Source organism: Ursus maritimus, unplaced genomic scaffold (assembly GCF_017311325.1).
Source record: "Ursus maritimus isolate PB19 unplaced genomic scaffold, ASM1731132v1 scaffold_20, whole genome shotgun sequence".
NCBI lineage: Eukaryota > Metazoa > Chordata > Mammalia > Carnivora > Ursidae > Ursus > Ursus maritimus.
In genome coordinates, this window is record NW_024424453.1 from 38,844,302 (window position 1) to 38,870,207 (window position 25,906).

The 25,906-nt window shown below is 36.8% G+C and overlaps 1 protein-coding gene and 1 non-coding gene across 4 annotated transcripts in view; one reads left to right on the forward strand and one right to left on the reverse strand.

Moving 5' to 3' along the window:
- The window catches only part of LOC103679676 (ubiquitin-conjugating enzyme E2 E2), a 350,872-nt gene that overhangs the window by 231,953 nt on the left and 93,013 nt on the right, over positions 1-25,906 (forward strand). The window lies entirely within an intron of this gene.
- Positions 18,968-19,069, reverse strand: LOC121104307. The gene has a single exon (XR_005836605.1). It is a non-coding gene; the product is annotated as a U6 spliceosomal RNA (small nuclear RNA).

A 25,906-nucleotide genomic window follows, 5' to 3' on the forward strand; every position in this document is an offset into this window, starting at 1 on the left:
CTGTATAGGGTTTTCTGAAATTATAACAAACTGTAATTCCATCCAGTTCTGGCTCTGTTGTAAATTTGGGAGTGAACTGAAGTGATTTATCATGAATATCCCACCAAGGGATTTATTTGGAATACATTGTAACATGTTTTTCATTTTTAATAACACAAGATTAGCATCATTCAGTATGAAATATTGTATTTTTACAGAGCATAATTCAAAAATGTCTCCCTGATGCTGTCACTGTATTGTATTGATTTTAACTTGAGGTCTTCATTGTCTAACACTTTCTCTATATGCTGCCTATTTTTAATATTGCTAAAAATTGTGAATATATGCCTTTGTTACCAATGTGTAACTAGTATCAAGAACATCTGTTATCATTTTAGAAGTGAAGTAGTACTTTCAAGCTGCCAGTCTTAAGCAGGACACGATATTAAATGCTAATTCTCATTAGGTGGTAACAAATTCCAGAGATTCTTTATTTTATTTTAAAAGATAAATGACTATCCTCCATTGATAGTTTTTATCTGTCTCTGCAGATATAGGATAATGTGTGATGAAAGACTGGAGCTTCTCACAATTTCTGTTTGCTGTGCATCACCAACCCTGAGTCCTCAAGTTTTTCCACCCCAGCTCAGAGAACTTCCATGGTCTTCCCCTACTCCTGTTTGCTAGACGCACACTGGTCTAGGCAGGCAGGAGGAAGTGAGTAGGATTAGGGACAGGACAAGTGTTAAGTGATACCTGGGCACTTTAGATTAAGGAAAGGACCAGGCCAATTCTAGACCAAGAAATTGATTTTGATACTCTCCCACCTCATCTTTTGCATGCCTCAATATCTCTTATACTCTTGATCATCTTTCTGTAGCTGATAGAAGAGTTCTTTTATACTACTAGGGTAACTGTTATAATCAGAGACTCTGGAACCACGTGGCAGTGTGAGCTTGAGGGAATTACTTAACCTCTCTATGCCTCAGTTTCCTTGTTTGTAAAACTGGGATGGTGTGTAATGGTAATCCACTCCAGTTGGGATGTAAAGTGTATAAAACAGTGCCTAGCACCTAGTAGACACTACAGAAGTGTTAGCAGTAGTGATATTATAATAAATTATTCTTACTGCATTTTAGATGGTTAAGGCTATAGCTGCAGGGGAGACCTAATATACTCAATAAATGGGGGTCAATAAATGTTGCATTTCCTGATATTCCATTACTGAAAGAACTGCCTTTTCTTATAAATGCATCTTGCTTGAAACTAATTCTCAGTCTTTTTCCCATTATTCCTGCAGTGTACATCCTTCTTTTTTTTTTTTTTTTAAGATTTTATTTATTTATTCGACAGAAATAGAGACAGCCAGCGAGAGAGGGAACACAAGCAGGGGGAGTGGGAGAGGAAGAAGCAGGCTCATAGCAGAGGAGCCCGATGTGGGGCTCGATCCCATAACGCCAGGATCACGCCCTGAGCCGAAGGCAGACGCTTAACCGCTGTGCCACCCAGGCGCCCCAGTGTACATCCTTCTAAGTATACTTAGAAAAGATGATAGTCAACTAAGCCAAATCATACTAGACAGGTATGACTGTTGGCCCCACCCTAGCAATGTTTTCTATTTAAATGGTATTCATTGGCAGAATTGTAGGAAACTTGGGATTAGGAAGGAGAATCTGAGCCTGTCACCTGGAGGTCCAAATCCGTTGTACTTCTCATATCAGAGAGGATATTGCCTTATTGTAAACCGTAAGAGATCTAAGACTCAGTTTTTATCATATATTCCTAGTAACTAGGAGTAGTCGTAACCTGACGGTTATGGAACATTAGGCCATGCAACTCTCTTGCCAGTGACTTGAGATGGCTGGCTTCCTGGGTCCCTAGATGCCAGGTGTCTGCAGAGAGGGCCTCAGAGTGGCTTCTGGATCTGATGAGTTACTCTCTCTCCTGTACATTGTTTCTTTAAAATTTTTTGCTGGAGGTGCCTGGGTGGCTCAGTCAGTTAAGCATCTGACTTCAGCGCAGGTCATGATCTCTCGGGGTCCTGGGATTGAGCCCCACATCAGGCTCCATGCTCAGAGGGGAGTCTGCTTGTCCCTTTCCCTCCACCCCCCCCACTCTCTCTCTTGCAAATAAATGAATAAAAATCTTTAAAAAAAATAATAAAATTTTTTGCTGGCTTTTAAAAAATAGTACATAAATAAACTGCTTATTATTTGTCTTTAATTACTACTACCCAGCATAATGTAGTAATAACTGCTACATCATTTTGCTTCGGATTGAACACATTTTAAGTTTATCCCGGTATAGTTACAAACTCCTTCGTGTTTAGTGATTGTCATTTATTGTAATATAGAATGGTCCTCTGCTTTTAACTCAAAAGAAATAGAGGGCTTCGTGCTAGCCATTTTCATTAATATTAATATTAATATTTTAAAGATCATAATGTTCTTGATAAACTAAAATGTACAAACTATATGAACTGTGACATTGGACTTGATTTTAAAATACCATGTTTGCATATCACTGTTGTGCCTGTTTCAGACCTCTAATGGCTATAAAGCCCTGGCTTACATTTAACAGACAGTCAACAACTGTGACAGAGGAGCTTTGCCCGGTAACTGGATAAGCAAACAGTCATCTAGTAATGAAGTTGGTCTTTGAAGGGTAAACCATAACCTGACCTGCCAAGTCAATGGTATTATCAAAGTGTTTTGTATAATTTATGGTAGATTGGTGTTTACTTCATTATTTAAATGTACTTACTACTTTTTTCCAAGGAGACAGGTTAAAAGACAGTAACAGCAACTATTAACATAAATTTTTACATTTATTTTTAGGGCCTCTCAAACACAGGATACTTTCCTAGAACCTAATAAGGAGATACGTGAAATTTTATTGTGCTGAAAAATAACTTTGTCAGTTCTACTTAAATCCAAAACGAAGCAAATAAACAATAATCTTAAATCAGAATTTAATTATGTACTACCCTATTTGTTATCCTAAACTGTGAAACAAGTGAAAGTTATGAGAGGCAGAGGTGATGTACTTAGAAAGTACTTCTCCGGTTACTGTAACTGTGGTAATTAAATAGCCGTTCTGAACGTTAGTTTTCTCATCTACAAAATGTGAATTACATTTGTGCTGCTTACTTCTTAGGCTTTGTGGTGGGAATCAAATGATATAGTATGTAAGAAAAATCCTTCTTTAATTACCAAGTGTTTTTCAAATGTATGTGAAATCTTAAATACAAATAATGCAATTAGCAATATGGACTCAAAGACTATGGCTGCACATCTGTATCTTAGAAAATAATTTGCTTAACATCCTCTTCATGGATACTTAAATTTTCATTTCCATTTTTGCTCATTAAAGGGGAAGCTGCTTTACATACCAATAGCAGTACTTACTGACATCTTACTATTATTCTGCATACTATTTTACTCTTCAACTGTTGTTTCTACATGTCATATCATTTAATCCTCACAGCAATCCTATGATGTAAGCAATGTTATTACCATTGAAGGAACTAAAACAGAATTGCTTAAAGAATTCCCAAGGTCACACAGCTAGCTAACGAGTGGCAGCTAAGATAGAGCTTAGATCTGTGTGAATCCAAAATCCAGGCAGCTCTACCTGCCCCTGCAATAGGCAGTTTGAATCACACTACTTATAGTATAGTTCATCTCCTATTGAAGACCCCAAAAGTCATAAATTTCTAAAAGACCATTGTCATGAAATAGTTTTAGAATAGTTTATCATAACTTTTCCCCACAAAAAGTCCCATTAGCTCTTGCTAGTAACTAAGAGTATCTGACAAATTCATTACCTGACTTTAAGATGAAGTGGATGATCCTCTGGCTTCTCAGAGACCACCAGTGGTTATGCAGTGGCTGAATTGGAAATCCTTTAGCCAGAACAGAAGTGTGGGCAGAAGGAACCTTCACTTTTGCTGTTCCCCAGGCCAGGTCTGTAGAACTCTGTACTTCGCATCTCCAAACCCCACTTACCCTTCAGCCTCCCAGCTCTAGCACAACTGGCATTTTTCCTTAACTAATGACAAGTATTGTGACATATCTATAGAATTACTTAAGCCATTTCAATTGAATGCCTGCAAATGCCCTCTTGAACAGTAGCTATCAAAGGAAAAATATATGTTTAACTGTAACTGAGAGTTATGTAGTGCCTCACTTTTTACAAAATTTCTGTTTTGACCGAGTCTCTAGTCTCAGAGCATAGTGTGCATTTATGAGTATATGCACACATTCTTTAGAGTTGGACAAATTCCTGTAACAGTTTGCACAGTAATAGTAGAATACTTTTTAACTGCCTCCCGCCCCCGCCCCTGCCTTAGGAGAGTTCCTATTAAGGTGGCTTCCAAAGTATGATGCTTTATATCTGAAGTGTGCAGAATGATTACAGGGAGTACAGAATAAACATTTTAAGATGTATAATTACCTATATTAATTTTAGTTTATATTGGGGAAAATATTATAACTAGTAATCAGAACTGTGATTTCATGGTTTTTTAATTGAGGCTAACCTAGGTATTTTATTTTTTAAAAGGGCTTAAATAGGCATTTTGGTTCTTTAAAAATTTTTTTAATTTAGAGAAAATGTTAAATGAAGGATACTACAGTTAGTACCTAAGTAGATAGACACACATATAAACGATATGTGGAAAGCATTGGCCCCTTATATGCACAGTTAGCTCACAGCTAGTTTTCTATATATCCTGTATAACAAAGTCTTTATAATCCTTGCCTGTGTGACAGTCTGTAATAACTTTGGATTGGTTGTTCTTTGCATTAAAGTAAATTCTTTACAGAATATTTTGTCCTGTTGCAAAATAATGGTTAATCTCTGAGACTTGTTTCTTCACTTCCCTTATAACAATATATTTTTTATTCACTTCCTCCTTCACAGTAGAAGAAGCTCCATAGAGTTTAGTATGTGTTTGCAAAATGAGTGCAAAACAGCAATTATTTTTCTTGGTAATTTAAATGAGATCTAACTATGAAAAGGTCTAAGATAAAATTTCAAAGCAGTTTTTCCCTGAAAAAATAAGATACTCAATTAAGAGAAGCTGGCTAAAAGGAATACGTTAAGGGCTCTATTAAATATGAAATGTATGCTCTATTGGGATTTCAAAGTCACTGTTGGTCATAAAATATACTTTATTATGTGTGTTTATGTATTTTGCATTTGGCTACATGAGAAACCTCAGGCTTAAAGGTTTTCTTTTCTTGGCTTTTTATCTTGTAAGTATGTTTTCCCTTTGTGGTTATACTTGAATATGGTTTAAGTTGAAGGCCTAAGATTTGTGCTTTGGGAAAGTTTTTTGTTGTTTTATCTGTTGGTTTTAACAGAGAAAACTGTCAGAAAATAGTGTGGGTTTTGGAATCCAAATGACATGGTTTAGAATATTGATCCTCTACTTACTTTTCCAGTGACTTTAAGCAAGTTGCCTGACCAAACCTCAGTTATACCAACTGAAAATGAGCCTAATAATCTTTACTTCCTGGAGTTACAATCAAGATTAATGTGAAATACTAAAAGGGTTTAGTGCAGCATAGGGGCAGAGTAAATAGATGGTAACTATTAGTTTTATTTTCAGCAATCAGCAGTGGCTCCATAAATCACGGTCATGTAAGGCTGATATTCAAAGCCTCACTATACTGGGCAGCCTTCTTTCCTTGAACTTCTCTTACAGAGCTCACTTACTCTTGTTCCACATAGACCATTCTGGATTTTGCTGCTCACCTACCATCTATTTTGAATCCATGCCTTCTGCCTTCCCTCAAGGCCAGTCCTTCTTGTCAGTCCTAACATGTCATTTGCCCTTCTTATTTCATTCTTTACTTCTGTTTTATCTGGACTTCCAATTGATAACACACAATTTAGCAGTTGTTTTTTTCTCTACTTCTTTTATTCAAATTTTAATTTCTACAAACTGTAAGTATTTCAGGCAAAGAAGACTGTATTTTTCCCATATTACACACAGTTGTTCGGCTTAATGCCAAAAACAAACAAAAAGACATTGAAGCAGATCCATGAAGAAAAGGGAAAAGTGGCGGTCATAAGTAAAAATAAGAGTGACACATTCTGATACATTTAGTTTAGGGATGGTTATGATACATTGAGCATCTACCATTGTACTTTATTCATTGCAGTCACTAGGAAGTAGTCAAAGTCTAAAGTTAAAGTCTACTTAGGGGGAGATACCTAGCTCTGCAGTAATGGAAATGCAGTGAAGAGAAGAGGAAATACACTAAATCTCTGATGTCAGAAGACTTGGATTCAAATTTTATTACTCTAGTTGCACGACCTTGGATAAGTCACTTAACATTAGGTGTGAAATTGGAGGGCTAGAGAGAGTTGGGAACCAAACCAAACAACTAATAAAAAAATTAAAGTAGACTTGGACTCTGAAGATTAATCTTGGCTCTGGAACTAATTGTATATGTGTCCTTGATCAAGTTGTGCATCTCTTGTTTCCTCATTTCTAAATTGAGGGTGATGAAATCCATCTCACAAGGCTATTTGGATCAAATTGGAACACGTGTGTGTTGATGCCTGGTATATTGTGGGCACATAGTAAATTTTGTGTTTATTTTTATTTTTTATTTTTTTTTTAAGATTTATCTATCCATTTGAGAGAGAGCACAAGTGCAAGAGCAGGGAGGGGCAGAGGGAGAGGAAGAGAAACAGACTCCCACTGAGCACAGAGCTGAATGCAGGGCTTGATCTCACCACCCTAAGATCACGACCTGATCCAAAATCAAGAGTTGGACACTTAAAAGACTGAGCCACCCAGATGCCCCTGTTGTGTTTATTTTTAAATAAACCTCAATGGATCTACATTGACTTAATTGTAAAATGAGGGACTTGAGATAGAGGAGCACCAAAATCTCTGAGTTTTGACATTCCGTGTCATTTACCTCAGGGAGAAGATAATGGGTAAAGGATGGATATTGTTATCTTTAAGCTCATCAGAGGATGATGAGGATAATTTAACCTAAAAGAAACAATTGCAGCAAAAAATGGATACATCTAAATTACATAAGGCACTAATAAAATATATTTTCTTATTCACATCATGGATTTACCTTTATAATCATATCAGTGGACATCTGTGGCATCTTCTCCATGGGTTTTGACGTTCCATTCTGCCCATTAAGAACTTTTGTATATTGCACTGTTAGGATGATCAAGTACATCAGTATTAACTTAAAGCAGAGTTGAACCTGTCAAGTTGACAGGTAATTCACTGGCAGAAGAAGAGCTATATTTTATAATATATCTGTCAAGTTTGACTTCTCCTTAATATTATACATGATTAAACAAGTTCCAAGAGAATGTAACATTGATTCATTCTATTTTTCAGTGAAGAATTCTGCCTATTGAAGAGAAAAATGTAATCTATTGTCAATCTGTGTGTGTGTGTGTGTGTGTGTGTGTGTGTGTTTTACTTGAAGGCCTTTGATTTCTAAAATAAACGCAAAATCGCAGCTTACTTTTCCCTCATTCTCACAAATTTTCTATACAATCTTTGAATATTGTTTCAGTTTGGCAAATTTCTGAATAAGGATTTACAATGCCTTGTTTATCTGGCATGTAGCCATGTAGGCAAATGTTAAGAGGCCCAAGTAGTACTAATCTGAATCTTCTAGTAAAAGAAGCTGGTATCTGTCAGGTAGGTTGGAAAGTTTAAAAGCATTACAGTAATAAGAGGTTTCCTGGGAAGGCCCTGTTTACCAGAGATCAAATGTGGAGATCTCAAATAATACACTAGAATCTACCAGTAGATCTTAAAATTGGGCATTAGAGATCTCTGAAAGAGTTACTGCTGCTGTGCCCCATTCTTTCTTTTCTGGTTTCCCAGAATTCCAAGATGGCACTACCCTCCTTGCTACAAGGGATCTTACCATCTAGGGAAATGAAAATTTCTTTGCTTACCAGAAAGTTATGGATCTTGATCTCTTGGATCCAGGGGTCTGACAGGTAGATCCATGAGGTCCAATTTCATGGGTGTGTAGTATACTGTAGTGTATACCAGAATGATTGGTCTATAAGGAATCATGTCTTCCCTCACAAACACTTACATTTAGGGTTCTGTTTTTATTTTTTCTAAAGTTGTTCTTTTAAGCATTTCATTCGTAACACCTCTAAGGGAAATTGAAATTTTAAATAGATAAGACAAAGTGAAAAAATTGAATTTGGTTCATCATTTTTGTGATTAAGCATATGTAACTTTTAATTTTCCTATTTGTTCAAGTAAATAGTTGGACAACTTAAGAATTATATCTGACACCACAGTTGAAACTGTTAACAGAACTGTAAAGGAATATAATAAATACATACTTTTCCCTCAAGCCTTTGAAAAAACATGAGGGATTATTAAAAGATACTTCTTTTTTTTTTTTTTTTTTTTTTTTTTTTTTTTTGCTTAAATTCTGGTTGTAGTTCTTGGCTCAGAATATTTCTCTGAATACTAAATCTGTTTTATGAATGCCAGTTCACTTTTCTTAGGTTTTAAATACTGATTTTAAAAGAAGACTCCCGAACAGTGGTATTCAGACGTTTTTAACCATGTGATCGGTTCTTCAAACAAAATATTTCGTGGATGTTCAATATCTATAGTGGATCCCCTCTGTTCAAAATGGGGTGAAGAAAGGAAAGCAGAAGTGATGTACACACTCGGACATACATACACATATACATAAATCTCCCACAGTTCCAAGGACTACAGTTCGAAAATCACTGCTGTTTTACTAACTTTTTGTTAGGATGATTGATAGCCCAATTCATATTATTCTGAAGTAGACTTTGAACAATAATTATTATAAATTAAGCAAATTTCAGGAAGATTCCTGAAAGATTGGCAGCAGTGGCATTGTTCTTTAATTTCTTCATAAAAACAGAGCAGCTAGGATATCAGAATCAAAACCTACGTATAGCAGGTACATCAAAACCCAAGTACTTCCTCCAATCCCCAAAGACTAGCAGGTAAGGAACAATTACCAACAACTACAAGATTCAGACAGGCCCAGTAACGGTGTGGGAGGAAGCAGAGGAAAAGAAACAGGACAGCTGATAGCCCAGAGAATAGGAAATCCCTCAAATTGTCAGCAGCTACTCACTGGCAAGCACATTAAGGCTATCGGAATAGATGCTGAGATTAGATGGGTGTTTTTGCAAGATCTAATTCATAGGCAAATACAAGGGAACTGAGAAGCAATTCAGTTTGATGGTGCTGGATCATTCTGGTTCTTATATAGTCTTGAAGCAAGAGAACCAAAGCTCCCTTCCAAAACAGATCTTCTCACGGAGAAAAGCTGCTTGAAGTAGAATCCAAATTGAGCAGGACAGGACAATAGGGGAGGAGAAAGAAAAAGTCCAGATAAAAAGCAGGTGATGGCATAATGACACAATAAGATATCACCTTAACACCTGTCAGAACAGCTAGTATCAAAAAAGACAAATAATCAGTGTTGGCAAGGATGTAGAGAAAAGGGAGTCCTTGTGCACTGGTGATGATAATGTGTAAGTTGGTGTAGCCACCGCAGAAAACATTATGGAGGTTCCTTGGAAATTTAAAATAGAAATACCATACGATCCAGTAATTCTGGGTGTTTACCCAAAGAAAATGACAACACTAATTTGATAAGATACATGCACCCCTGTGTTTATTGTAGCATTATTTACAATAGCCAAAATATGGAAGCAACCCAAGTGTCCATTGGTTGATGAATGAATAAAAAAGATGAGAGATATGTATATGGATGTATATCTATATATAAAAATAGATTCATATAATATTCCATTTTATATATATAATAGAGATTATATATATATGAGATTATTATGCTAAGTGAAATAAGTCAGAGAAAAACAAATACCATATGATTTCACTTATGTGTAGAATCTAAAAAACAAAACAAGCAAAAAAAGCAGAAATAGACCCATAAATACAGAGAACAAATTGGTGGTTGCCAGAGGGGAGTGGGGTGGGGGAATGGGCAAAATGGGTAAAGGGGAGTGGGGGGTACAGGCTTCCAGTTATGGAATGAATAAGTCATGGGGATGAAAAGTACAGTTTGGGGAACATAGTCAATGGTATTGCAATAGTGTTGTATGGTGACAGATGGTAGCTACACTTGTGAGCATAGGATAATGTATAGAGTTGTGAAATCACTGTGTTGTACACCTGAAACTAATGTAATATTGTGTGTCAACTATACTCCAATAAAATATGTGTGTGTGTGTATGTGTGCGTATAGAAAGCTCTTAAAAATAATAAACCATAAAAATGCTTTCAATTCTTTTTGTAAGAAGGTTCAGTATAAATGAAAAAGAACAGTAAATGAATAAATAGGTAAACAGATAAATAGGGGCATCTGGGTGGCTCAGTTGGTTAAGCATCTGCCTTCAGCTCAGGTCAGGATCCCAGGGTCCTGGGATTGAGCTCCTTGTGGGGCTCTCTGCTCAGTGGGGAGCCTGCTTCTCCCTCTTCCTCTGCAGCTCCACCTGCTTTGCTCACTTTCTCTCTGTGTCAAATAAATACAATCTTTAAAAAAACAAAAACAGATAAAGCAGGTGATGACAACATAGGCAATCCCACAAAGTGGAAGGCCATTTTTTAAAAATCACTTTGTGAAAACAAGAACAGAGAGAATTCTAGAATCATGAAGTTAGAAAAACTATCCTGGGCTATTCTTTTCAAAGTACAGGAAAACTTATTTCATTTAAAAAAAAAAAAAAGCAAAATAAAATTTTTAAGATTTTTAAGGAAAAAAAATAACAAAATAATGTCCCAAAGATGAAAACATCCCCCCCCAATCTACAAAATAGATGGAAAGTATGAACTATTATTTTAAAACAAAATGAAAAAGTGTTTAATGCTATAGGCTAGGAAAGAAAACATAAATTGGAATTTGAAAAGATTGAAAAATTAGTTGTTTGGAGAAAAATCCATGAAGTACCATGTTTAAGATACTCAAAGTTGGAAAACATGAGCAACTGATTTTCTATCCAGCCAAACTTACTTTCAAGTATAACTACCACAGGTAAATAGTTGTGAGTATTCCAAGAATTGAAGTGTTGTTCTCATGAGCTCTTGTTGAAGAATCTACTAGAGAATGAGTTTCAGACAAAAGCCCTTCCCCACATCCTCCCCAAAACAAAATGAAACAACTGGAGAGATTTCAGAGTAAGAGCTGGTGAAATTCTGTTTCCTGGCACTAGATAGTGGTCCGTGTGACTCAGTTCTGGCCCATGAGCTGGAGTGGCAGAAATACAAAGTGCTTCTAGGCACCATCCACATTCTCTTCACTAATTGGCCTGCTGGGTGCAGAGGGTCTTGCACAGTATTTCTTGACACCAATAGAAATCATATTATTTTTATTTCAGATATCTCGTATAATATCTGTGCCTCACTGCTTCAAGATTACAATAGTTATTGGATTCACCAGTTTATATTAAATTTTGTCACTGAATCTAATAAGCACATATGTAACACCAAATTTTTAAATACTTTGTCAGCCATATTTCAATTCAGTGTTTCCTTTGTAATACAATGCATTTTATATGATATATTTAAAAACATTATTCTGAGAAGAGGTCCATATGCTTCACCAAACTGTCAAATGAGTCATGGAACAAAAAAAAGGTTAAGAACTTCTGATTTAAATGGAAAGAGATGGGGTCTCTAAATTAATAAGAACAGAGTACCTTTTCCCCACTCCGTCAGCACACATTGAAAATGGCTTGAGCAAGAAATAAACTTTTGTTGTATTTAAAAGAAAATGATAGAAGAAGAAAATTTTAAAAACTTATAATGGAGGTAAGGTCTCAACTTGATTTCATTCAAATACTTTTGTAGAAAGAACTTTAGTTTTTCTGAATGTTTTAGTAGCTTTCTGTTATTTAAAATCAATTGACATGGACTTTACTGATTATCTCCAGGAGTCAAAAGAGACACCAGACTGTCTTCAATTTTTGTGGTTGGGCAGACTAAGCTAGGCCGAACAATTCTGTTACATGCCTGAGCCACACAGTGGTTCTGGTTTTTACTTTACAGTGTAAGTCTGGTTCAAAGTGCTCTTTTAACTGCATGGATATTAGAAGTAAGTCCATTCTGTACATTTTAGTACATTTTTTTAGTCTTCTATCACCAAAACAAAACAAAACACCTAATTGTATTTATGGACTTTATTACTGAAGGGCACTTTAGAGGGTAGCTAAACTACCATCCTCATCTTTATAAGAGTAAACCGAGGACCAGAAAAGTTTCGATTTGTACATGGTCAGATTTACCCATGGTCACACAACCAACGTGGCCGTCTGGGCTCAAACTGTGCTGTTTCCACACATGTGATGCTCACATTGTGCTAAACCCCAGTCTTCTATCTTCCTTCTCTCCTACTGCCTTTCTACTTTCTACTGTCAAAGTAGAAATTGCGATGCTTTGGTCTGTGATTTCATCCTCCCTCTTGCCTGCGTACTTTGTATTCCATCCCCTCTTGCCTCCTCTTCAAGCCACATTCCTTTCTGCCCCTTCCCATCCAGACTTCCAGAAAGAGAAATACATTGTCTCTCTTTTAATCTCTTTTATTGTTCATTCCTTCCTTAATCCACAACCCACAATGCCAGACATTTCACTTAAACTGCTCTTCTCAAAGTCACAAACATCAGTTTTCAGTTTTCACTGAAACTGATGGACCATTCTCAATGTTTTTCTCTACCATTCTGCAGTATGTTACACTGTTGACTTCTTTTTTTCCCCTTGAAGTGTTTTCCTCACTCTTAGCCTCTGTAGTACCATGCTCTACTGACTCTCCTCATTTGGTTTCTCATCTTAGGCCATACTTTTAAATGTCTATGAGTGTATCTCATAAGAACACCCTCTTAATGTCTCCCCATTTTCACTGCTGGTTTTCTCATAACCTGATATACTCCTGGGGCTCTGAAGATGCACTGTGTGCTGTTTTCTCACAAATCTAGTCTGCAACAGCTCTTTCACCTAAATGCCATACTCGGCTGGGCATCAGCACCTGGGCATCCTATAGGCTCTTCAAATTCAGAATGTTCCTTTTGTGTCTTGGCTCCGGAATTCAGACTTCTTTCCAGGGCACCGTCATTACCACCATCATCTTATACCTTGAGTAATGTAAAGCCTCCTAACTGGTCTCATGTCCCCAGTCTCAGCCCCTTCCTCACTGCTGTCAGAGTGGTCTGTCTTTCTTTTTTTTTTTTTTTAAGATTTTATTTATTTATTTGACAGAGATAGAGACAGCCAGCAAGAGAGGGAACACAAGCAGGGGGAGTGGGAGAGGAAGAAGCAGGCTCATAGTGGAGGAGCCTGATGTGGGGCTCAATCCCATAACGCCGGGATCACGCCCTGAGCCGAAGGCAGACGCTTAACCGCTATGCCACCCAGGCGCCCCCAGAGTGGTCTTTCTAAAACGAAAATATGTTCATGTACTCTTCTCTTTCTAAAAGCTATTCGTGATTTCATTGCCCTCAGGGTAAGTCCAGTGTTAGCACTATATAAAAGGTGCTTTCATGATCTGGTCCTGCTTACCTTTCCTGCCTCACCCTTTGCCACACACCATACAGTGCCTAGTTTTCTGCAAGAAACTTCTTCTTGTCTCTTGCCTCCTGCACTTTGCCTATGCTCTTCCCCTACCTACCTTTCTCTCCCTGCTTTCCTTCAGCATTCCCCTACTCTTGGAGAACTTCTTTGAATCTCTCAGGTCTCATCTCTTAAAAGCTGGTTAAGGAGCCTTTTCTCTCTGCTTCCATAAGCACTCTGTACTTATTTCTGTTACAGATACCATTCATTATAGTACATTGTAATTGTCCCTTAACTTGTCTGTCTTCTCCCCTTATTTGGTAAGAAGAGCAGCTGTGTTTTACCGCTGTGCCCCCAGGATCTAGCATCTGCATTTTCTTTTAATGGATGAATTAACATATCTTTGGTTATAATAAAGACATTTTATTTTCTTCACTGCAGTGGAACTAAAGCTAGGCTACAACTAGCCTTTGGGATCCACACCATATCCCTATCTTATGGGTGAGACTTCAGCCCTCTGAAAACTAAATAATTATATAAACTCCCTTGGACTTTTGAAATAAACAGAATAGTCCTTTTCCAGTCTAGTGAGCTGTAATAAGGAAACACAGATTTTCCAAAGTGTTAAATGTTTGAAAAGAACCTTACCTTCAATAATAATGTGAAAATTCCTAGGAAAAATTTCCAAGTTCTGTTTTTTTCCTTTAGAGCCTGGGAAGGGATTTTCTTTCTTTCTTAAGGTTGTGTGTGTAATTCTTTTCTTTACCTCATGCATCTGGTTACAGTGACTTTGAATTAATTATAATGAATAAATGGGAAACAAAAGAATCAAATGGCCTTTATTATACAAATACATCTGTACTTAAATGTTGCCTAAGAACAGGTGGCTAAACCTCAGAAGACCCACACATTTATCTGGTGGGCAAATTGTGAATACAAAACATTATCTTACTATTCTTTATCTTCTAGATGTAACGTGCAAAATTCCTATTAACATAGTTGTTAATTATCCTACCACTGAGACAAATAGCTTTTAAATCTACCTTTGTTACTTACATGCAGAGGAACATAGCATTTTAATGTTCATGAATGCTGGCAATGAGTTGAAAGAAGGATAGTACGCTTAAAAACATCTCTAGGGGCGCCTGGGTGGCTTAGCCCGTTAAGCGTCTGCCTTCGGCTCAGGTCATGATCCCAGGGTCCTGGGATGGAGTCCCGCATCGGGTTCCCTGCTCAGCGGGGAGTCTGCTTCTCCCTCTGCCTCTGCCCTTCCCCCTGCTCGTGCACTCTCTCGCTCAAGCTCTCTCTCTCAAATAAATAAAATCTTAAAAACAACAACAACAACAACAAAAACATCTCTAACACAACCCAATGCGTGTATTCTTTACGTATCCTCTTTCACCTTCTTGGTGAAACAGGTGGTCACCTGTTTTGTAGATTGAACCTGGGTTCTCTGCTCAGTGTCTTTTTCTCTGTTTGGCCCCTTTCTGGTCCACATCAGCTTCTGGTCTCTTCTTCCCATAAGGTTCCTTCTTAGGAGTAACCCTGCGATGATTATCTTTGTTTTCTTGCCTTTATATTATCATCAGGGATAGGTATACTTTTATCTACTTTTTTTTTTTATCTTGCTTTGCTCATAGAACCAGTGTTTTCCAAGGCCTCTTGATATCTTTGTTACAGTAGCAGAAGGGCCAATCAAACCTAACAGGATCTCATCTAGATTTTTCTGTATGCTTCTAGTTTCACTGTTCCTACTCCCTGAAAATAAGCATTCTCAGAGCTTCTGTCGCTGAAACCATTTTTCTAAGTGAAGTCCTTTTGCAGCATTGTTAGGAAGAGTAATAACCCATTCTCTTTTCAGTTCTCCCTTAATATATTTCTCTTGGTCTCTGTTTGTAACTCATTATTAATATGTAACATAGTTAAACTGAATAAAATGAATTTCTTAAAATTCTAATCAATAAATCAAAACTTAAATCAGTTAGGGCTTATGTTGGAGCAGGAACCTGCCAAAATATGAGTTTGAGCTTTTTCAAGAGTTTATTTTTAAAGCATGATTAACCATGAAAGGGAAACAGATCTCAATTGTTTTGTGCTGGATTTTTCAGTTAGACATGCAATTCTCTTGAAATCCGTGTGAGCCAAGTTTACAAACATAGTAGCAGGTCTTTAATATTTTCCTGGCATTGAGACTGATCTAGTAAAAGGAAGAACACATTTATGTATGTTTATTCTAACAAAAATATGCTTATATGTGATAATATCATAACTACCAAACGTAGACCCTTCTCCTCAACCGCTGCTTACCTTAATTGCCATACAAGGCCACTGAGCTGGCAAGCTGAGCATTAGAGGTGAACCTGTGAATGCTTTTAATGTGCCTACAAAGAATTGAGTCTTTCTGAACTAGCATGAGTTGATTTGTCATTTGCCATCTAAATTAGAGTCTAAATTTAAAATTAGAGGATTACTTTCTCTGTGGTGACTTTTTGGACTTTGAAAATGAACTACTGCCAACTCAAGCAGAAGCATGGAATACCCAAGGATTCCCATTCACTCTATGAGTTATCATCTTATTTTATAGTATTTGAATTTCACATGCTTCTTCCTTCCCTTTCCATGTTGTTTTCTGCATTCCCTAAACAACCCAGCAAACAGATTTTCTTTGTAAAGTTGATTTTTGTTCCTTTTCCAACATATTTTTATCAATGTTGGTTTGCTTTTCTGTCTGCTCCCTGTCTCTGAGGTTCTTGTTTGTTGCTGTTGGCTTTGAAATTTAAGAAATAGTGTTGGTGTTTTGACGGTTCGAATATTTTCTTAATACTGATAGTGCTTCTATGAGCAAAGACATTTAATGTATTTATTATACGTGATACTAAGATTTATGAAATTGGCAGTAGAAAACCACTAAAAGATACTGACCCACAATTTAAATTAAATGAATCTAAATCATTTGATTTTTCATTCTACTATGTTCAATGTTTAATAAGCTGTTTTTGTTATAATACATCCATGTATACTATAAAAGCCGCTACCTACAAAAATACATAAACTTATAGGAATTTAACCAACTTAGAATGTTCTGACAATAACTGATAAGTTCCAGAGCTTATTATTTCCAATTGTGTTGATTTAACTGTGGAAGTTTGTGGGTTAAATCCCTCATTGTTTCTTTTACTAAAAACATTTTCTGCCTTTAATGTTCAGCTGAAGAGGTGTAATCTTTAACAAAATTGTAATTTAAAAAATTACATTGTGAATATTTAGCATTCTCTGGTCCTAAACAGTGTAATTGTGTTTGCAGTGAATAATTTGTTAATCTAAAATAGAAAGAACTCTTACGTGGATTAGGATAGTTTTTCTTGATACTTTGCAAATCCTTAGCCAGCTATGAACATACAACTAAATACGATTATAGTTCACAGTGAAAACAATCTATCGTGGGCTACTATATTTTTAGGAGATTTTACATGATTGTTTTTGGAGTGGGAAAATACAACTTAAAGAAGTAGATAAATTTCATAAAGTAATACCTAAATGTTCCACATAGGTGTTTTAGGTTTTGTTTTGTTTTTAAAAATAATTTGGAATCACTGCCTTTACCAAACCAGTTGTATTGCTCCCCATTAGTTCTCACCGTCAGACAAACTGTGTGTTTACTTGTTATTTGCTTAGTGTTATCCTCTCCTCACTAGGATATACATTCCATGAACATAAAGAGTTTGGTTTTGTTTGATGCTCAATCTGCATTACCTATGTGACCAACACACAGAAGGAGCTTAGAATATATTTGTTGAATACATGACTAAATAAACAAGTAAATTGATTTCATTTACATAATTTTTTTCTTTTTATTTAACATATTTTAAGCATTTCTTTATGTTATTAAAGAGTAAAACACCTTTTTTAAGAAGAAATCATGGTATGCTAAAGCAATTAAGTGTAGATCAAATCTGATGGAGATATTTTAGTTACTCCAAGGCGGGTAGGTGCAGAGGGGGAGAGAATCCACAAGCAGACTCCCTGCTGAGCACAGTGCCAGAAGTGGTCTCCACCCCAGGACCCTGAGATCATGACCTGAGCCAAAACCAAGAGTTGGCAGCTTAACCAACTCTGCCACCCAGGTGCCCCTGCTCTGCTCTTATACATATTAAAGAATATATTTTATCTAAACAAAAGTGAATTTTATATTCATCAGGGCTTGAACTAGAATAAGACAAGAAAATTCAATTCTGCCAGCTTTTAAAAATACAACAGTAAATTATAAGTCTTTTCTGTCTCAGACCTAGTTTTTACTCCTACTCTCTTACCCTTTCTTTTATCTCCCACTGCCTTGTTTCTGTCTTTTTTCTTTTCTTCCTTCTTCTCATATATGTACTTATATATGCCCAAGAGTAAACAAGGGGAAAATGGTCAGATGTGCAGGTATGCTGGAGTAACTAACTGTTGCTCAGTCCATCCCACTTCCTTCCCGGGTCTCTCAGACATTCTCATTTTTACCAATTTCCATTCTGTACTGATCTCCTTTATAACTTCATGGACAGACATTTGATAGGCAAGTATAACAAGGAAAGTTTGGGACTACAATATTAAAAAGTAGCTTTAGTATCTGTCAGTAGTTACATTGGAGCTATGGTGCTGTCAGCGATGCATTCTCCACTGCTTGCTTACAGGAAGTTACAGGAATGGACATCTGGACAGTTTGGAGCCTACAGAACTGATAAGTCACCACTGAGCAAATCTTAACTACTTCTTGGGGAGGGGGGGATGTATCATTTCTCTTGAATTCAGTTGACATATTTGCTTCAAACAAAATCTTGAATGACACAGCCTATCCATAGTTTTTGGATAAAGGGGAGATGGGTTCGAGAAGGTACTTTGGGTTCCTAAAATGCCATGATCTCATTCACTGAAAAGTAGCCATTGGCATCCCAGCTAACTTTTCTTTTACTGTATATCCATTTTCATGGAACTTAGTAACATGAATAAATAACTAGTATACCATGGAGGGGTTGAGGATCTGGGGAGCAAAGGATCAAGCAAATTGAATTGGTACACTTATACTTCAGTACAGAGCAGATCTAGTTGAAATATCCCCACCCTCACCTCTCCCTATGCCTCTCCTCCCCAGAAAGCAAGTAACTTTAATGTTGATATTTTGCTGATATTTTTGGTGAGTACTATCATATTACCAGTGTGATTAACAGAACTAGAATGTAGCTAAGGTAAAGCATTTGGCAGTATTTTGGGAAAACTTCCATGTAGAGAGATGAGTAATCATATACTTACATTTAAAACGTAAACATATTGTGCAAGATGAACATTTGTACATATAGAAACTTTTTTTAAAGGAAACTCAAGAAGGACATTGCTTTTGTCGTTTTCAGTGTCAGTTCTTAAATTAACTTTTTTTTTAAAAGTATGGAACACTTCACGAATTTGTATGTCATCCTTGTGCAGGGGCCATGCTAATCTCTGTATAGCCAATTTTAGTATATGTGATGCCAGAGTGAGCACAAATTAACTTTTATTTTGGCATAACTTTGGATTTACAGAAAAGTTGCAAAGATAGTACCAAGTATTTCCATAACACCTCACTCAGTTTCTCTACTTAAGTTTTTATTTTATTACAAACATAGGTCAAAGATACTGTGGGTTTGATTCCAGACCACTGTAATAAAGCAAATACCATAATAGAGTGAGTCAAATCAATTTTTTAATTTCCTAGTACATGTACAAGTAACATTTACACTATGCTATAGTCTATTAAGTGTGCAATAACATTATGTCCTAAAAAAACACTGTAATACCTTAATTAAAAGGTACTTCATTGCTTAAAAAATGCTAACCATCATGTGAACTTTCAGGGAGTTAATCTTTTTGCTGGTGGGGGTCTTGCCTTGTTGGTGGCTGCTAACTAATGGGTGACGGTTATTGAAGGCTGGGGTGGCTGTGGCAATTTCTTAAAATAAGACAACAATAAAGTTTGCTACATCTGTTGACTCTTCCTTTCATGAACAACTTCACTATAGCACTCAGTGCTCTCTGGTAGCATTTTACCCACAGTAGAACTTCCTTCAGAATTGGAGTAAATCCTCTCAAACCTTGGCACTGCCTTATCAACTCAGTTTATGTGATAATCTAAATCCTTTGTTGTCATTTTAACAGTCTACCCAGCATCTTTACCAGAGGTAGATTCATCTCAAGAAACCACTTTCTTTGCTTATCCGTAAGAAATAACTCCATATCTGTTAAAAGTTTTATCACGAGCAATTCAGTCCCATCTTCAGGCTCCACTTTTTTTTGTTCCAGACTCCACTTTTAATTCTAGTTCTCTTGCTATTTCCATCACATCTGCAGTGAATTTCCCCCACTGAAGTCTTGAATTCCTCAAAGTCGTCCATGAGGGTTGTCTTGTTCATGTTGATATTTTGACCTCTTCCCATGAATCATGAATGTTCCTAATGACATTTGGAATCGTGACTTCTTTCCAGAAGGTTTTCAGTTTACTTTGCCCAGATCCATCAGAGGAATCATTATCTATGGCAGCTATAACCTTACAAAATGTATTTCTTAAATAATAAGACTTGAAAGTCAAAATGACTCCTGATTCATGGGCTGCAGAATAGATATTGTGTTAGCAAGTCTGAAAACAACATTAATCTTGTTGGAAATCTCCATCAGAGCTCTTAGGTGACCAGGTGCATTGTCAACGAGCAATAGTATTTTGAAAGGAATCATTTTTTTCTGAACAGTAGGTCTCAACAGAACTTAAAATATTCAATAAAACATGTTGTAAATAGATGAGCTGTCATCCAGGCTTTGTTGTTCCATTTATACAGCACAGGCAGAGTAGATTTCATAATTTGTAAGAACCCTAGGACTCTTGGAATGGTCAGTGAGTATTGGCTTCAACTTAAAATCACCAACTGCTTTAGCCTGTCCTTTGAATCTTTGAAGCCAAGCCATTGACTTTTTCTCTCCAGCTATGAAAGTCCTACATGGCATTTTTTTCCAATATAAGGCTGTTTTGTCTACGTTGAAAATCTGTTGTTTAATGTAGCCGTCTTCATCAAGTATCTTATCTGGATCTTCTGGGTCACTTGCTGCGACTTCTGCGTGAGCACTTGCTGCTTCACCTTGCTCTTTTATGTTACAGAGACAGCTTCTTCAACCTCCTCAACCAACCTCTGCTAGTGTCCAACTTTTGTTCTGCAGCTTCCTGGCCTCTCTCAATTGAAGAGAGTTATGGCCTTACTCTGGGCTTTGGCTCAACAGAAGGTTCTGGCTGGTTTGATCCTCTATCTGGACCACTAAAACTTTCTCCATATCAGCAATAAGGCTGTTTTGCTTTGTCATCATTAATGTGTTCACTGGACCAGCACTTTTAATTTTCTTCAAGAACTTCTCCTTTGCATTCACAACTTGGCTGTTTTCTGCAAGAAGCCTAGCTTTCAGCCTGTCTCAGCTTTTGACATGCCTTCCTCACAAAACTGAATCATTTCTAGCCTTTAATTTAAAGTAAGAGATGTACAACTCTTCCTTTGATGTGAACATGTAGAGGCCGTTGTGGAGTTATTAATTGGCCTAATTTTATTACTGTTGTGTCTCAGGGAATAGGGAGGCCCACAGAGAGGGAGAGAGGGAATGGCCAGTCAGCAGACCAGTCAGAACACACACAGTTTTTATCAGTTAAGTTTGTTGTCTCATATGGGTGTGGTCATGGTGCCCCAAAACAATTAAAATAGTAATATCAAAGATCACTGATCACTATAACAAATACAATAATAATGAGAAAGTTTGAAATATTGGGAGAAGTGTCAAAATGTGACTCAGACATGAAGTAAGCACATGCCATTGGAAAAATGGTGCTGACAAACTTGTGACGCAGAATTACCACAAACCTTAAATTTGTAAAAAAATACAATATCTGCAAAGTGCTATAAAGTAAAGTATAATAAAATGAGGTATGCCTGTTTAAAAAAAAAAAGGAATGGAGCATAAAAAGGTACAACTACTAACAGGAAAAGGACATTAGATAAAAACTAAGGAAATCTCAATAAACTAAGGACTTTAATAATAATAATGTATCAATATTGGCTCATTACTTCTGACAAATGCACCATAATAATGTAAAATGTTAATAATAGAGGAAACTGGCTATAGGGTATATGAGGACTATGTATTATCTACCTTTGCAATGTTTCTATAAATTTAAAACTTTTAAAATCAGAAGGTTTAAAATAAAATATAATCCCCCCCCCCCAAAAAAAGTTAATCTTATGTTTATTCAGTATCTACTCTGCCCTCAGTACTTTTTGGTCACTGTTAAAAGTGTCAATTCTTTGTGAATTCACATTGAATCAAAAAATGCTCTCTGGGTGTCTGCTGGGTTCCAGACACCATTTAAGCTAACAAGGATACAAAGATGAGTAAGACACAGTACCTGCCCCCAAGGGACTCCAGTCTGCTGAAGGCTAAGAACAACATAGCCTAGGTTAGTGCTGTCACGGAGAGCATGTCATGGCCTGTGGGAAACCAGGGCTAGGGATCATTTATTTTGCTGGGGCTAGAGTGAAACCAAGTGTTGGAAAATGGCTAACTCTAAGAAAAATACAATAGACTGAATACCGAAGGAAATTTAAACAAGTATCGGACACTTTAAGGGTGGTAGCAAGGGTTTAGGGATGTTCAGAAGAAACCGGGGTAATGAGAACTCTTTCCAGTGGTGACTAATTACAAATAGAACTGTAAAATTTTTAGTCACAGCAGGAAACAAGGTCAGTATGAGCCAACAGTTTTCTTATATCAAAAATGATGTGATATGGGAAAATATTAAGAATATAACCTACAAAAAAAAATGGTATTCTTGTTCTCCCAGATGAGAAGACGATCTATACCAAAATAGCAAATCCAATTCTGTTCTCATTTGGTCATCCTTTTACCCATTATGTACAAAGAATCATCTTCAAGTTAGATAGACCAAAAATTAGAGAAGATTCAGAGAACCAAAAGAAGCATAAAAATGACAACTGAAGCCATTTTAAAAGCCACAAAATTACTTCGTACAGAAGAAAGATTTCTACCTCCCTAATTTCCAGTAATTGAAAGGTTGTTAGGAGAAGGGCACTGACAATAATGGTTTTTTGAACAGAGGTAAAGGAAAAGACCTTAAATTTAGCAAAATATAATTAAGTGCAAGAAAAACTTCCTAATTTGAAGAATTAAACATACATACTTTAAAGTTAGTGATGGGAGGAAACTGCCTTCCTTGATTTAGGGAGATGCCCGGCCCTTTGCTGGAGGTCTAGAAACAGAGATAATTGTTTCCAGCTATTCAGATAAAGAGGATACTCTTTGGTTTGAATATCATATTAGATATTAACAGTGTATTGGCAAGTATATAAAATAGCAACAACTGTTTAGTGATCTTAACACATAAATATGACAGCAACATTAGATTTGGGTTCCCAAAGGAAAATTAAATCCATCAAAAGCAAAGAAGAATCCCAGCTGCCGTAAGCACTTGACAGATTGAAAGAAGATAGGGATTTCCTGTAATCTATTCTATTCTCAACCTTTTGTTTCAGCTTTAACATTTCTATCCCTTCAAATGCTATTCCAGCCAGTCCACCTGTATCAAATGTATAATAGCTTTTTATAAGTAGTAGCAATTTTTTCTGTATGTAGACAATAAAAGTGCCCGTCTTTAGGAGTCATTGTTTTTCTTGAGAATCAGACTACTCTTCCTTTTTTCATTTGAATTGATTACTGGGTGCTTTCAGAGCTTTGCTTTTCATATACTACATATATTGTAGTCACACTATGTCCTTAGCATTTGTTTCAGTTTATAAAGAATACAATTAGCCTTTTTAATGCTTCAGTCACAATTAAATCTCGCCTAATGGTTAGGAATTGGTCTTTCCAAGGCTGAGGAGGTGTTTTTAATTATTCATTCCTCGGTTTGTTTCTTACAGCAGCCTCAGCTGTGCTTTATTATTCAAAGGTTAATGCAAGCTGAGAAGTGGGTAAATTAAATCTGCTTGGCAGCCAACAACCCTACGTATTAGCAGACACTGTAAGATGGGGATGGGCAGTATAAGTTATTTCCACCATTGTAGCACTGCCAAAAGCAAAAACCACTAAATCCCTCAAAGATAGCCTACACTGACAGGAATTATTACGGGATACTACAAGTGGGTGGTTCTTAAATAGCAGATCTTCAGTAAAATCTGTGTTTGTTTTGCTTACAAAGAGAGAAGGCAATGGCTGAAATCAGAAAGGTAATAATAGCTTCTGTAGAAAATTGATGTAGATACCATGACTAATGAACTTTGTATAATATTAAATCACTAAGTTGAGTGCTGGAAGTCACTTCTATAAATGTTTTACTAGGGCAGGCTGCAAAATTTGTCATGAAAGCAAGGGCATAATGGGCTGTTCTTAGACAACTAGGCAATATGAAAGTGCTGTCATAGCTCCACCCCTGCGATTATTGTGAAGAACAAAATTTTTCTAGAGCCTTTCATTTGCTTCCCTTTTAAAAACATGTATTCTTTATAGCTATGGAATCACAAATTTTGTAGATTCTTAAGGATGCCTTAGAAATGTTGGCACAACTATGTGGGAAGTAGGGGACATACCTCAGTAGATTTTATGAATACACCAAAAGCCATGAAGTAACTTCTTAGTCTTCTGTTTGGTTACTCATTCTCTCATCTCTACTGACGTGTTTTGTGGGGCTGGTCTCTTAAAAACTCTCCTCCAGTTGGGGCAGCACTTCTGCCAAGAATCCAGAGAGCTCAGTCAAGTATCTTCCATTACTTCACTGGAGCGAACAAGATACATATACCTATGCTACCTGCCCTGTTCTTTATTTCTTTTGACCAAAAACCCATCTATCTTCTGACCTTTGCCGATGGGCTAAAAGGAAAAAGGATAGGAGATGAACTCTATGCTTGTCATTGAAAATCTGGATTGTTTTTTTAACACGAGGCCTGACATAAAAGCCACTATAAGGTATTAGGAAATCCAGGTTTATGTATTAAATAGGGGTTTAAGGAGGAAAAAGTGGAGTGGTCTCATTTTAGAATAATAATTCATCTTACATAGTTGTGGTAAAGGTTAAAGACTATGATACATATGAAAGTGGTTTGTGAACTCTATAAACCAATCTAGAGATTAAATATTGTTAAATACTAACTAAATATCAACTAAGTTGCTAAGTGTTTACATGATGTCAGGATGTACATAACTCAAATCTGCTTTTTATTAGTACTTGTCTGTAATTTTGGCCAGTTCTAATCTCTTAAACAGAAATGTGGTAGCTAATGCTAGCACCATTTAGTTTATCATCAGTACTGCCTTGTCTTCCGTTTCTCCTGCTTTCAGTCTACACTGAGCCTTGATGTCAGAGCATTGTGTGGGAAAGAAGATAAGCTTTCGAATGAGACAGTACTAGGTTTGAGATTCAGTTCCACCATTTACTGTGTAACCTTTGGCAAGCCATTGAACTTCTTTGAGCCTTAGTATCATATAGCAGTAATTTTGCAGAATGGCAATAATTTGAAGAAATATGTGTTAATGGTAATAGTTACCATTTTTAAAACACTTTTTGCCAGGCACTATACTTAACACTTTATGGATATCTAGTTCTTATGACAGCCCCACGATGTAAATAAAGTTTCCTTTTCTGGATAAGAAAACTGAGGCTCACAGAAGTACAAAAAGTACCCAGCCTCATGTCTGACAGTAGAAGATGATCAGTAAATTATATCAACATGGATTTCACTGTGTGATTCCTACTTAGAACCTTCCTTCAGTACCTGTCAACCTTTAATGTATATACTAGTCATCCAGAGATCTTTTTAAAAAATACAGATTCTGGAGGTGCCTGGGTGGCTCAGTCAGTTAAGCATCTGCCTTGAACTCAGGTCATGATCCCAGGGTCCTTGGATCAAGCCCCACATCAGGCTCCCTGCTCCTCGGGGAGTTTGCTTCTCCCTCTCCCTCTGCCTGCCACTCCCCCTGCTTGTGTGCATACACTCTCTTTCTGTCAAATAAATCAAATCTTTTTTTAAAAATGTAGGTTCTGATTCCGTAGGATTGCATAATGCTGTTGCTCTCTGGACCGCACTTTGAGCCCCTCTGTGACTCCATAGTCTGATTAATGGTTCTCAACCCTAGGTGCTCATTAAATTCTGATTGAATTAGTCTGGGATGGGACCCAGGTGTTTTGGGTTTTTTTGTTTTGTTTTGTTTTTAAGTTCCAGAAGAAGTTCAAACTTGGGGCACCTGGGTGGCACAGCGGTTAAGCGGCTGCCTTCGGCTCAGGTCGTGATCCCGGTGTTACGG